The following is a 12,601-nucleotide window of genomic DNA, read 5'->3' as shown; positions in this document are numbered from 1 at the left end:
TGGTGTTTAGCTGCATGACAGGTTAAACCACAAGGGCCTTCATTATAATAGTTTAAAAACCAAAGCTAGGTACCCAATAGCCAGGGAGGGGGAAAAGGCAAAACAAAGAACAACAAACCAGCCAAAGGAACAGGAAAAAAAAACCTCCACCACCAAACCCACCCGCTTTTGGACTCAACTTTTTGACTTCAGTTCAGAATTCCTGGAATGACAAACATAATACAACAAACAACAGAACAAAACAAAAGAAAACAATGTTACAGCTGGTGAGCTTTTTCATAAGGCATTAAAAATGCATGCATTGTGTATCCAGATGATGGCAAATCTGCCTCTAGCATAAGATGCAGAGGCAAGAAGTACTTTGTCCTCACAATCATACTGCACAGATGAGGTTCTCTTGGAAATTGTTTACTACATCTCTTGCTGTGACCATGTACAGTAACTGAAACATCACAGTGAGAGATGGACAGGATAAACAAAAGCAACCTGACCCACCAAGAAAGCATCTGCCAGCACTTGAGCCATTGTTCTGCACAATATCTAGGCCTGAATTCTGACATAATCCCCTGACATCTCGGGTGATGTCAGCCCGAGCAGCTATTAGAATGAAGAATGATCCCCCACAAGACATTATTTCAGAAATAATCGATGGTCTTGCAATACGTATTTCTCTCTTAACATTCTCCTAAATGGACTTTAATACATTTGAGCCAGAAGGGAAAACAGGCCTTTTAAGAAAGCTTGTGATATTTTTGTCTTGTGCCAAAGCCTTCTGAATTTTTAGCTTTTCCAACTCCTTGAAGTTTAATTCCACACTTGTGCTTTGATATAATAAAAGCTCCTCATTCCTTTCCAAGGATGCTCAGAGCTTTAACAGTACACTAAGCAAGACCAACCTACAGATTTTACCTTCCCCCAATCCTTCTCACCCCCTCTCTCAATTCCCATTTAAGGAGAGAGAACGTTCTCCTATCTGAATCCATACCTAGTAGTTTGGCAGACATGAACATCACAGAAAAGAAGGAAAGAAGAAAGCAGGGACAAAAACAAAAATCACCCGCCCTTTTTTATTTCAGCCTTGAAAACTTCCGCTCCAATCCTTTCTAATATACAACTACCTTGTCTTACTATGCTCCAATAAAGTCAGTATCTGGGAAAATTTTTTTAGCAGTTTTTTCTCTAGTAAAGGATTCAAATCCCTGCTGCCAGTTAGTTTTGACATCTATAAACATATGAAGCATGCACAAACACAAAGCCCAGTTGCAACTCCCTCACCAAAAATATATTTAAGTGTCAAATCAGAATCACAGAACCACAGAGAGTTCACTAACAGCAACATCAGCAGTGAAAGAGATGTGGATGACATTTTATGGATTCCCTTCCTCACAGTTTCAAAATTTAAATTAATACCTGAACATGAGTTAGAAATAAAGTTAAGCAAAGTATAAAAGTAACTTCTGAAAACTTAGTCTATGCTTCAAACCAAGAACATAAGTTTGGACAGAGCTGCAGCCACTGGATCAACTCATCAAAAGGGAGAATTTAGATGCTGGGCAGTGAAAGAAGTCTCTAAGTGTTCATCAAGTGCTAATCTCCACCATGAAAAGACTCTACAGACTTACAGATTCTCCCTGCTTATTGATTTTCTCACCAGGGATGCATAATGGAAGAATGATACTGGTCTCATGGAGTATTATCCACCCTTACTTAGGGGCCTTCAGCAACCACAGGCTCAGCTTGGATGCAGACACTCAGTTTCTCAGATTTCTCTGCTGACACAAATTCTGCAGCAAGAGCGTGAAGGGAGTGGAAGGACCATGCTCTGATGTTTACTGTGTGAACAAATGCAGAAATCCCCCCTGCTGCTCAGCAGGAGAGCTCCTTCCCACTGGGCTATAGGTTTATTCCAACAGGATGGTATGGTATTTCCTCTATGGTTTGTCTGCCAGGAAAGTCATTTCCTATTTTTGTCCTGTTATGAGCTAGTAGAAGCTGGCATTGATGGAGGCTGGGAAGAATGAGAGGTTGGTTTGCTAGTGGTTTAACCAAACATGTGTTTACAATTACCCCATTCATCCCTGTCTGTGCAAAACAGTCTTTTTTGGAACATCCCCATGGTCCTTGGATTTGGCCTCCAAAACGCTGAAACAGACTTGCTAAGAAATAAATTGAATATTACAGCTAGAGCAACAAAACTGCCCAATGGTTAATACTGCAATCATTAACACAATTGTTGGGCATTAAGATCAACATAGCTGCTCAACTTGTTGCTGTTGGCCTAAGGACGACAGCTCAACAGCAGGAGGGTAAGATAATGGGAAAAGCTCTTGTAACCTTCCCCTGGAGTCCTACAAAAGAATACAACAGAAACAGGGCACTGTTTCTTTCTCAGATATTCTACAGCATCTGCCCACAAGAAGAGAATGCAGAGATGGCCGTGGCGCTCCCAGGGCACTCGTCACCTCTGCATCCAAGGACCGTGACTATCAACCAGTGTCCCAAAGCTCTTTTCAGAAATACACAGCATAATATAATCAAGACTTTCAACCCTCTCATCCTCTCCCCAGTTCTCACTTTAGGAAAGAATAAACAGTGTCTGTTCCATCATCATGCGGTAAAGGGGGAATTTCTCACTGCTGATCCTTACTCCAAGAAGAGGTCAAACCATTCCAGCAAACATGCCTTTATCCCATCATACCTGAAACAGCAAAATCCCAAAGACAGCAGTCTTGAAAGCTGCAGAATTCCAAAAGAGACACATTTCACCTCTCTCAGTATCAATGAGGTAGACTTTCATGCCATGTGCCTAGATTATTCCAAATCTAGTTTGGCAAGCTACAAGCTTGATATAACCTGTAATTTTACTTCATATGTCAGAGAACTACACATTTTCCTCTACCATTTTACTCACTCCAAAGTAATAATTTGATACCCACGGTTATAATGACTTACCAAAGGTTTCAGAAAGGATTCAGGAAGAAGGTCCCTCCCACTAATTTACAGCAGTAGTTACATGTTGTATTATCCATGATATGGAAGGTGTCCTACTCTGCTAAAAAGATCATCCCCTTTAAAACAACTGATCTTCATGACAGCTTTTACTGCAACCATTCAGGAGTGGTAATCTGCATTCCCCATGGGTTAACTAATTAGGATGCAATTAGCAGGTTTCATTAAAAGCTCTCTTGACTTGTAAATGAGCATTAGTGCTGGGCTTTGAAGAACCCATCCTTCTTCATCCTGACTATATTTTTGTTCAATCCACACCTGAATCTCTGGTCAGTGCCACTACAGGTCGCTTGCCTGTAAAAACCCATAAAGCTGCTGTCACCTTCTAAGGGAAAGTGACTCACCCAGTGCTCATAATCTCATATTTTTGTGAGTGACTCCTCACCATTAAACAGAAGTCCCTGCTCTTTTCTGTTACAGAGACTAGGAAAGACAGAACTGTTCACAAGGGCACTACTCTAAAGCAGAGGATGAACTTGCAATGCCTTCAGTCCTGAGAGCATGTCCATATGCTCTGTATGAACTGATCCATCTATGACTTATGGAAGATCCTAGGAAGGCAAAGAGGAAAGGAAGTTTTCAGTCAATGGATGCACATTATATTAATAAGTTTCAGGATACCTTGGCACTGACATTCAGTGCTCCTATGGACATTTGAAGTCCAAAAGCTGTTAGAAACCATAACCACTGTTTTCAGATGAATGCATGAAAAACATAGTGTCTGTCTGTCTCTCTACACAAAAACCTGTTGAAAAGATGGTATCCAGGGGAATAAAGCATATAAGAAAAGGGAATGTCAAATATATCCAACTAAATCTTATAAAGCCAGGCTATTCTAGTGGTTTCATCACCGAAGGTGTTAAGAGACTGTCTGTAGACAGGATGCCTTGCACTGATGAACAGTTTTCTTTAATGATGCTCTCATAGTGGAATCTGGCTCTCTAGAAGAGTGCTTTCCACCTTCCTGATGCGACAGAGGAGCCATATTGAGCTAAAGGGAGAACTGCTATCCAATTCAACAGATGGCATGAGAATAGCAAAGACCTGGCACAGGACTAGTTCAGAAGTGCACAGTTCAACATGTATAAAGAAAGAGAAGTCAGTGAGGTGGCATCTGTTTACTTCACAATATTATGTTTCAAAACAACCACTGGTTTGGGAGAAAAAGTAATGGGAATCAAGACGATTTTGCCACATCCAAGTTCAGATTGCAACACGTTCTCTGGACCAGCAAGCAGTGTAAAGATAGCAAACCTGTAAATAAAGCTCAATGCTAATAAAGGGATTCCTTGGCAACCTCATCCCTTTTAGTTCCTAAAAAAGACTGCGGGGTTTCAACTTTTTGGTAAAGGATCTCCATTCCTAGATTTCCCTGGGTGAAGAGTTGCAACTGGTATACTTTGGACATAGCCAGGAGCAGGTCCAGTTTCCAAGAAAAACAATCCTAACTTCTTAGCCTGCTTTCCTACAGAAGGAGGCTTATGCAATCACACTGTAGCCAAGCCAGTTGGCAAGCTGCATGCAAGCCTGACAGAGGCAGAGGTCTCAGGAGTTATCTTCCTTGTTTATGAAAACATTGGGCCAGGTGGGCACACTTAAGAAACACTGCACTGTGAACTGGCATCAATACTCTCATAGCTGAGATAAATCCAAAAAAAGCAGGCTTCCTTAGTCTTAGTTTGGACAGAAATGTTAGCACAAAGTGAAGAGAAGCTTTTCCCCCAATCCCATTAATAAAGTCCACTCAGAGATTTAGAAAATAGTTAGGGGGGTCACACACAGTGTTTGCTGCAACCAGTGAAATTTTTAATTGAGCAAATACTTAAATGCATCCTAAAAATGCATACAATGCACTGGACATCAGAAGGCACCCCTCCTCCTATTTCCCCACCCCACCTTTCAGTGGTCTGAAGAAGCACCTGAGTGCATTTCACGCACAAACATATACACACACTTCCTAAGAGAGAGCTGACCTGGTCTAGGCAGAAGTTACACCTAGAAACTTGGCCTCATTTAGCACCATCACCTCCACCACCACGTGCAGAGAGGCACAGCAAAAGGGAGCAACAGTAGGGCCCCACCCAGAGTGACACCACCCAGGAGCCCCTCAGTTTGCCTGCTGCCACTGCTACCTGCACCCCAGGAAGCTGATGGTGCCTCATAGTCTAGAGGGACATCTGCTCGTTTGGGGCTGTCAGAAAACAAATTCCCAGCGCAACGCTCTGGTGCTGCTGGCAGAAGCAGTGCACGACCCAGCTATGCCTCTCCTCTGCCAGCTGGGAACTCCCTGCCTTGGAAGGATACCTTTGCCAAAAAGATCCAGATACTTTTTGCCTATTTACATCCCAGGCACAGATGAGAACACGACCAAAGACTTCTAAAAAACCTTCATAACGATTCTTGCTAGAGTCATTTAAGCACTTGCAAGACAGAGGGCTGCAAACACTTGTTTTATTCACAGAGTGCACACTGTACACTTCAGCAGAACTGAGATGCAGAAATCCATTTTGCATTTAGGCAGAGCTTTTGGACTACTCATTAAAAAAACACAGGAACACACTTCTGAAATCCAGGTGTGGCTGTATGTGAGGATAAAAGCCAACTCACACAGTGCTAAGAGAAGGGATAGTCTGATTAACAAAACCAAGGAAAACCATGGAAGTACCACAAGATCTTTAATATGTAGCCAGGGCAAACAAGACCTACTTTAAGAACAAATAACGTCCAAGTGAAGAAAATAAATCAGACCAGAACATGGTATAATGAGCACCAGAGGCAAGCGTCAGGGTCTGCTGCTCTGTTGGCTACCAAACAGCACTCTTCAGGCTCTGCTGTTTGCTCTACACTGCACTGAATTTAAAAAAAAAAGAGTCTGGTGTTAGAGAAAGAAAACCCAAGCACCTCCGATATTAACGCATGCCTGTACAAAGGTAGCCAGAGGAACACAGCTCTGGACCAGCTCTCCTTCATATGCTGCTCTGAGAGGTTAAGCCCTGGAGGAAGACTAACAGCACGGGAAGAGCATCATGCTTAGCTCCCGCACGCTGCTTCAGCCCCAAAAGCATCACGAAGCACAGCCAGAGCTCTCATCTAAACTTTCAAGCATATTTCCCCTTTTCCAAGCAGGTTTTCTAATCTCCATGTGTTTGTGGTGGTTTTTTTTTAACCTGTCCTCATAACTCACTCCTTTTAATCCTAGGATTAGCCTTGTTGCCCTTCTCTGTACCCTTTCGAGAGCTGTAAGTACAACTACTAGCCTCAGAACTCAGGAATAGATGGAGCTGGAGTGTTAATGCATCCTTGCTACACATCCCACAACATCTCCGTTAAAACACATAAGCAGCTTTAAGAGGCAAAACAATTTCAGCTGCCCCTTCAAAGCGTAAGTGAAGGTGGCAGATGCCCACATCCCTTGTATCCTGCCCCCTCCTGCTTTGCCCCAACCCCAAATTCATTCTGCCTTGGTGAAGAGAAAAGCGAAGCACATTCTTTGGGTCTGTTTTAGAAAACCTGATCAATGCTGCTTTGACATACCAGCAACACATGTTCCCATTTCAACAAATGGGAGCATTTCAGGCAGACCACCACTTCAGATGGAGTGGGGCTCCTGGCTGCTGAATCAGCACTTTCCATCCTGCTGGCAATACAGAGTTATGCGACGCTTCAAAGGAAAGCGGGGAAAAGGGGGAAAGGGGTGGGAGGGGGCGCTGGCACTCGAGCAACAGAAGCGGGCAAGAGGATTGTGCAGGAGTTCATCTGCCAAACCAATTAACTGCGAACTGTTCTTATAAAGATGCCACAGTTTCAGCCCCGGCTTGCAGTACCAGGGTTATACAATGAGAGCCATGCGTGCCCGCCTCTCCCCGGCGGGGAGCTGGGGCAGGAGAAGCTCCGCACCGCCCCCCGAGGAGGGTCTCCGGGGCTGGCGAGGGCTGCGGGCACGGCCGGGGGCTCGGCAGGGCCGCTCTCCGGCGGGCACACGGCCGCTCGGCTGCCGCCGCACATCCCCGCCGCGGACGAGCAGGAAGGTGGCAGCACCCCGGGGTGGCATTTCTGCGAACTGCCCATCCGCCAGCTCTCCCGCAAACCCTAAACGGAGCGGGGGGAATACCGGGGAGTTTCGGCGGCAGCAGCACCACTAGCAGTTGGCGGGGCAGGTCTTCGCTCTCCTCCAGCGCGGGGCGACGGGAAAGCCCGGCTCCCGGCACCGCCGGGGCGAGGCGCGCAGCAGGCGAGCAAACAAAACGCGGCAAGGAAGCCCCGACTCGGGAAAAAGGGCCGATCCCCCGAGTCCCGCGGCCGCCGGCCGAACCCCGTCCGACCCCGGGGGCTCCGCGCCGGGCGGGGGGCGCTCCCCGCGGGCACTGTGGGGAAGGGGGGGGGGGGGGCTCGCCGGCGGCCCCAGGAAAAGGAAGTTTGCTCTCCTCCTCCCACCGGCCTCCGCTACCGAGAAGCCGGCGAGCCCTCACCCACCCCGGCCCGGCCTCACCCCGCTGCGGCTCCCCAGGGGCAGCAGCCGCCGCCCCCCTGCGCGCCCCGCGCCGCCCCCCGGCCCCTTACCTGCTGGGCGGGCAGGCGGCCGCACCGTCCCCGCCGGGCGCCGCGCACCCGCCAAGTTTGGGGCGGGCGCAGGGGGTCGGGGGAAGGGTCGTGCGCGGCGGTGGCGGGGACGGGAGCGCGGGCGGGGAGGGGGATCCTCCGGGCGGCGCGGTGGAGTGGGGCGCGGGCGGGGGAGAGCGAGCTCTCGGAACCGCGCGCCTCAAAACCAACAATAACAAAAGAAAAAATTAAAACTGGAAAAAAAAATTAAAAAACATACAGTTAAAAAAAAAAGGCAATTAAGTAAAAAAAAAAAAGGAAGAAAAAAAAAAAGCAAAACACACCCAACGCGAACAGGGACGTTCGCGCCTCCGCAAGGCGTCCCCGGGCTGCGGGAGGGATCTGCGGAGAAACTTCTGCCTGCCTGTCCGCGCTGCCGCCGCCGGCTCCGGTGCTAACGGCGCCCGCCGCCGCCGCGTTCTCCCCTCGCGCCCAGCTGACTCCCGGCGGGCCCCGCCCCGCTCCCGCCCCCGCCGCACGCAGCCGCAGCCCCGGCCCGCGCCCCGCCGAGGGCAGGGGGCGGCCGGGAGCCCCGGTGGCCGCGGGCGGTGTGACGGCGGCGGCGCCCCTGCTCGCCCTCCCCCGTCCCGGGGCGAGCGGCGTTGGAGGCGGCACATCGTGGGGCTGTGGCGGGTCTCCTTCCCTCTAACAAAAGCTCACCCGCAGGTAGCACCGGCGCGTGCTTTTCTTGGGAAGGGCTGTTTTGTCTTTAAAATAAAACCAACAGAGCATCTGCACACGCGAGGCATTTGTGTTTGGACTTTTTCTTTAACCTCGTCGGTCCTGTCCTATTCTCACATTTTTCTCCGCAAAACTGCGCAGGGCAAGTGCCCCAGCTCCCCTTCCTGAGCTCCCGACAGCACGGAGCAGGCTCCCGGCGTGTGCCGGCAGTACGGTGGGCTCTTCAGAGCTCCTCCGCACTGCAAAGCGCCCTGCCCTCCCGGCATCCTCAGGCAACCGCTAGCACTCCTACAGACTGCTCCTGCGAACTTCTGTGCACTGGGACCTTTGCTAGTTCACCACGGTAGCTCCGAGCCATCCGATTTGCAAGTAGCTTTCAAATAACTCGGACTGTGGAAAAGTTCTTTTAAGGGAAACAAATCTGCACGCTTCCCTGAGAGCTGCTGGTTTAAAGCGTATTGACTTCCAACAAGAGCCGTCACACTCTGTGAGGAGAGGAATATTTACTTCACTAGACGCAAAAACACCTCTCATAAGAAAGTGGTCAGCCCTATAAAAGGCAATTGAGCCCAAGAAGTGGGAGAAATCTCTGGACTTTTCTTCCTAGACAGATGCATGTGCACTAATGGGAGTATTGTGGCTGAGCGCCCGACCTGAATATATTTTAAAATGTAACATGATATCTTCTTTGCTCTTGCTCTTTCTTCCTCAGTGGCTCTTCTTTTCTGTATTTAAAGGAATGCATTTCTTATCAGCCCGCCCTCCGGTCCCCGTGTTTCCAGCCATGCTCTGGTCTCCTTCTGCTCTCACTGTGTTCTCACCACTCACTCTCCCTGTTCAAGTCCTCAAATAATCTCTCCAGTTTCCTTTAGCGTGTCACCTCAGCCTCTTGGACACACGTGCCACTCTGCTGCCTGCTCGCTGCTCACCCTGCTCATGCCACCAGCTCCCAGCCTCTCCTCGGCACCGCGCTCCCCTGGCCATGTCCGCTTGACGCAGCGCTGAGCGTTGCTCTTCAGTCTGTCAGCACCACTGCTGCCCGTCCTGTCCTGTCCTGTCCTGTCCTGACCCAGTCCATCAGGACCTTGGCCATCATTTCCCAGCCCCGTTCAGCCCTCTCTTCCCACTGCCAGGCTGGTTTGTCCTGCCTTCCTGTGAGCCAGTATTCACCCTGATCTTGCATTTTGTGGGTCCAGCCTCAGAGTGCTGGTGCCTCACCAAAGGAGAAGCTGTCTCCTGTCCAGGTTACTATTTAGTGAAAATGTGAATGCAGGTGGTATCAGATTCTGCCTGAGATTACTCTAGAGGCAAGAAGGCACCCATTCACCGTAGGCTGGCATCACAGTCCCACATGCTTACATAAGAAGCTTTCTGCACACGTAGATCCAGCCCAGGTTGGAACTCCAAAGATCACCTGGTGCAACTTTTTATGGGAAAGGGATGAGATTGTCACCCTGTCCAATCTCATCTTGAAAGCCTCCAGTTGTGGGGACTCCACCCCGCCCCGGGGATGATTTTCCTGTGGGTGATTGTTCTAGCTGTAAAAATTTAATTTTTTTTCAGTGAATCAAAATCAAGGTGAAACCTCTCTTCGTGCAACTTGTACCTGTTGCCACTTGTCTGCTCCCTGTGCCTCCCAGTGAAGAGAAAATCTCCATCTCTTTTGCAGCCGTGCATGTACCTGTATGGTTTGACCAGGGTATGTGCAATAGGTGTCCAGTTGTTGCTGCTTTCGCAGAACCCGCTGCTGTGGGCATGGCCAAGGACTTCAGCACATGCCTCTTCCACACTCTGTTTAATGCTATTTGCTCCTGGCACATTCCTTAGCTGCGCAATGCAACGGTTATACTTTGTCATCTGTAGTATTTCCACCCTAGAATATCAATTTACAGCCCTGCGTTACAGCGTGTCCTCAAAAAGCGAGAAGTGAAAGGAGAGAAGTTATATAACTGGTCTGGTGCTGCAGAGCCAGCCAACCACCAGCAGGATTGCATTGCAGGGATTCCCACCTTCTAAAACAGCCCCTTCTTCCCCAAAAGTCCTGCTGCCTCAACCTCTAAGGCAATTTGCACACTCCATCTTGAAACCACACCACCTTTATGACCATGATGCTCTGCATCTGACACTGAAGGGAAACTGGAGGGATAAAGCTCAGGTATTTTTGAAGCATCATGCAGGCAGCCACCTGGCTGCCTTCCAGTATGCTCTTCCTTTGAGTGTGCTCACTGTTTCTCATATATGTGACTGCTGATCCATCAGTTAATCATATTAAGTACCTAAAATTAACTTTTAAATTATTAATGCATGAGAACATATCCGTTTGCCATGTACATTATTTTAAAGGATTACAGTGTGTACACTGAGTGCCATTACCATTACTTTTTGAAGACAGTAAATTGACTTGTATGGCAATCAGAAGAGTTGATGGATTCCTCTAAAGATGCCTTTGACAATGATAAAATGTTCAATTGAATTATTATTAAGCATGTGTATGTACTTAAATTTCTGTCTAATACATACAAAAATAAGCAACTGCTCAAGTCTTATTAGTATAATATTTTTCATCTTGTGGTGTGTTAAAAAAATAGATACGCATGAATATTGAAAATACTCATCTGACAAATAAAAACACTAGGAAAGATATGTTTAGTTTCCTAGACTACAGCTGTGTCGTTCAAGACAAAACTGTACTGTCATAAGATTGTTTATCCAAAATAGCACCACTAAAATGGTTAAGTGGAGAAGTAGCAATGCATCTTTTCAGTAGCAGTGAAGGACATGCTTATCTTTTCTCTTAAATAGTAAATCTCTGGCAACACCCTACACAATGCTGTATCACGGAAATAACAGCCTAAAATGCTGATATTTTCTCTAAGAAGAAAAGATGATCATTTTCTGCAAGAAAAAGCACACAAGAAATAATGTTGGCAATAATGTACTCTGACTATGTAAACTATTATTCCTGCTCAAGGGCAGTCTAAAAAGTAAAGGCAAACAGCTTTGGCAAAAGCCTTGGTGCCTTCAGAACTTTATACCCAGGAGAAGTTTGTCCCACCTCCCAGTTTTCTTCTTCTTTCCGCAGGGGTTAAGGTTTGCGTTAGAGAAGACAGATTCCTCTGACCCATGATGGAAGAAGATGGAAGAACTAATGAGAGGCCCTGGCTGTGCTCAAGGGAATCCAGGCCACTGGGGGAGAAGAGGACAGGGCATGCAGTTCCCTCCTAGCTGGAGAGGGTCTTGCTGCCCTGCAGCTTCCAAGCTCAGAGTCTGGTGCAATTTGGCTTCAGAAATCACTTTTATTCTCCTTGTTCTCTACTTCAAGATATCCAGAAAGCCTAGGAAAAGCTCTTTTTTACCATTTATGCTCCTCAGGAACTTGCATTAATGCAAGTTTCTCATGTGTTCAAAAACCAGGTCCAAAATATAAGCAGAATATAGGCATTCTTTCTCTATTTAGCACTACATTTAAGACTCAATGCCTGATAATAAATGGCTGTTGGAGTTCAAGTACTGTGGACTTGGTTTGCTTTCCACAAAGACTTGAACTCTGCAGGGTGACTTTTCATTTTGGAACTTAGCCAAAGGACACTAAGCTCACAATTCAGTTAGTTCCAACAGAGAAAAAGGTCATTTTCATGTTTTATTAAATAGACTAATGAAAACTGTCTAGTAGATACGAAGTTTTCTTTAGAAACATTATTATATTTCATATATATACTGCGAACAGGCATAATTTTCTTTTCTATTACGTTGATTTAGGAAATGAAAATCCAATAGCAGAAGATCTGAAGAGGAGAGATCAGAATCTGGCCACTGCTTTCCCTCTCAAAAGAACTTTCATGAAAGCATTATATGAAAGTCGGCATTAAGCATGATCTTGAACTAGTAGAATGCACTGATAAAAGAATCCAGCTATCTAAAAGGGGTCAACTTGGTCATTATTGCCTGGCAGGTATATAGGCAGAAGTGCTGACCAGCCTTTGAAATGATAATAAGTTTCTTTTGTCACGGACAAAGCTTTTCACCTTAAATAGACAGGAAGTCTTTTAACACAGTAGAATTTTAATAAAGCTTAATCTGGAACAAAACCAACTCAAAATTATTTCTGTTGCTTTTACTATAAATGAAGCAAGTGCTTAAAATATTTTAAAAGGCTGTCCAGAAAAAAAATAAGCCTTTCTAACATCAAGATGCAAGCAGGGGTAACACTCTCCTTCCTTTCTGTCTACACCCTTCATTTCCATTGTATTTTTTTATCACTCAATATATGGTAGAGATTGTAAGCTGAAAGGGGAACTGAAAGCGCTAAGGA

The 12,601-nt window shown here is 46.7% G+C and overlaps 1 protein-coding gene across 3 annotated transcripts in view; it reads right to left on the bottom strand.

The window, feature by feature from the left end:
* Window positions 1–8,104, bottom strand: part of GRB10 (growth factor receptor bound protein 10) — a 144,593-nt gene extending 136,489 nt beyond the window's left edge. Inside the window, exons 1-2 of one of the 3 annotated variants that reach the window (XM_084214071.1) lie at window positions 7,893–8,104; window positions 7,570–7,802 (exon numbers count right to left, since the gene is read on the bottom strand). The gene's annotated coding sequence lies outside the window, so the exon portion shown is untranslated. Of the gene's footprint in view, window positions 1–7,569 lie in introns of all 3 variants that reach the window. The other 2 variants (XM_084214070.1, XM_084214072.1) reach the window with 2 other exon arrangements.
* Window positions 8,105–12,601: the final 4,497 nt, after the last annotated feature.

This window comes from Fringilla coelebs (assembly GCF_963513975.1).
Source record: "Fringilla coelebs genome assembly, chromosome: 1".
NCBI lineage: Eukaryota > Metazoa > Chordata > Aves > Passeriformes > Fringillidae > Fringilla > Fringilla coelebs.
This window is presented reverse-complemented; position numbering and strand designations above follow the sequence as displayed.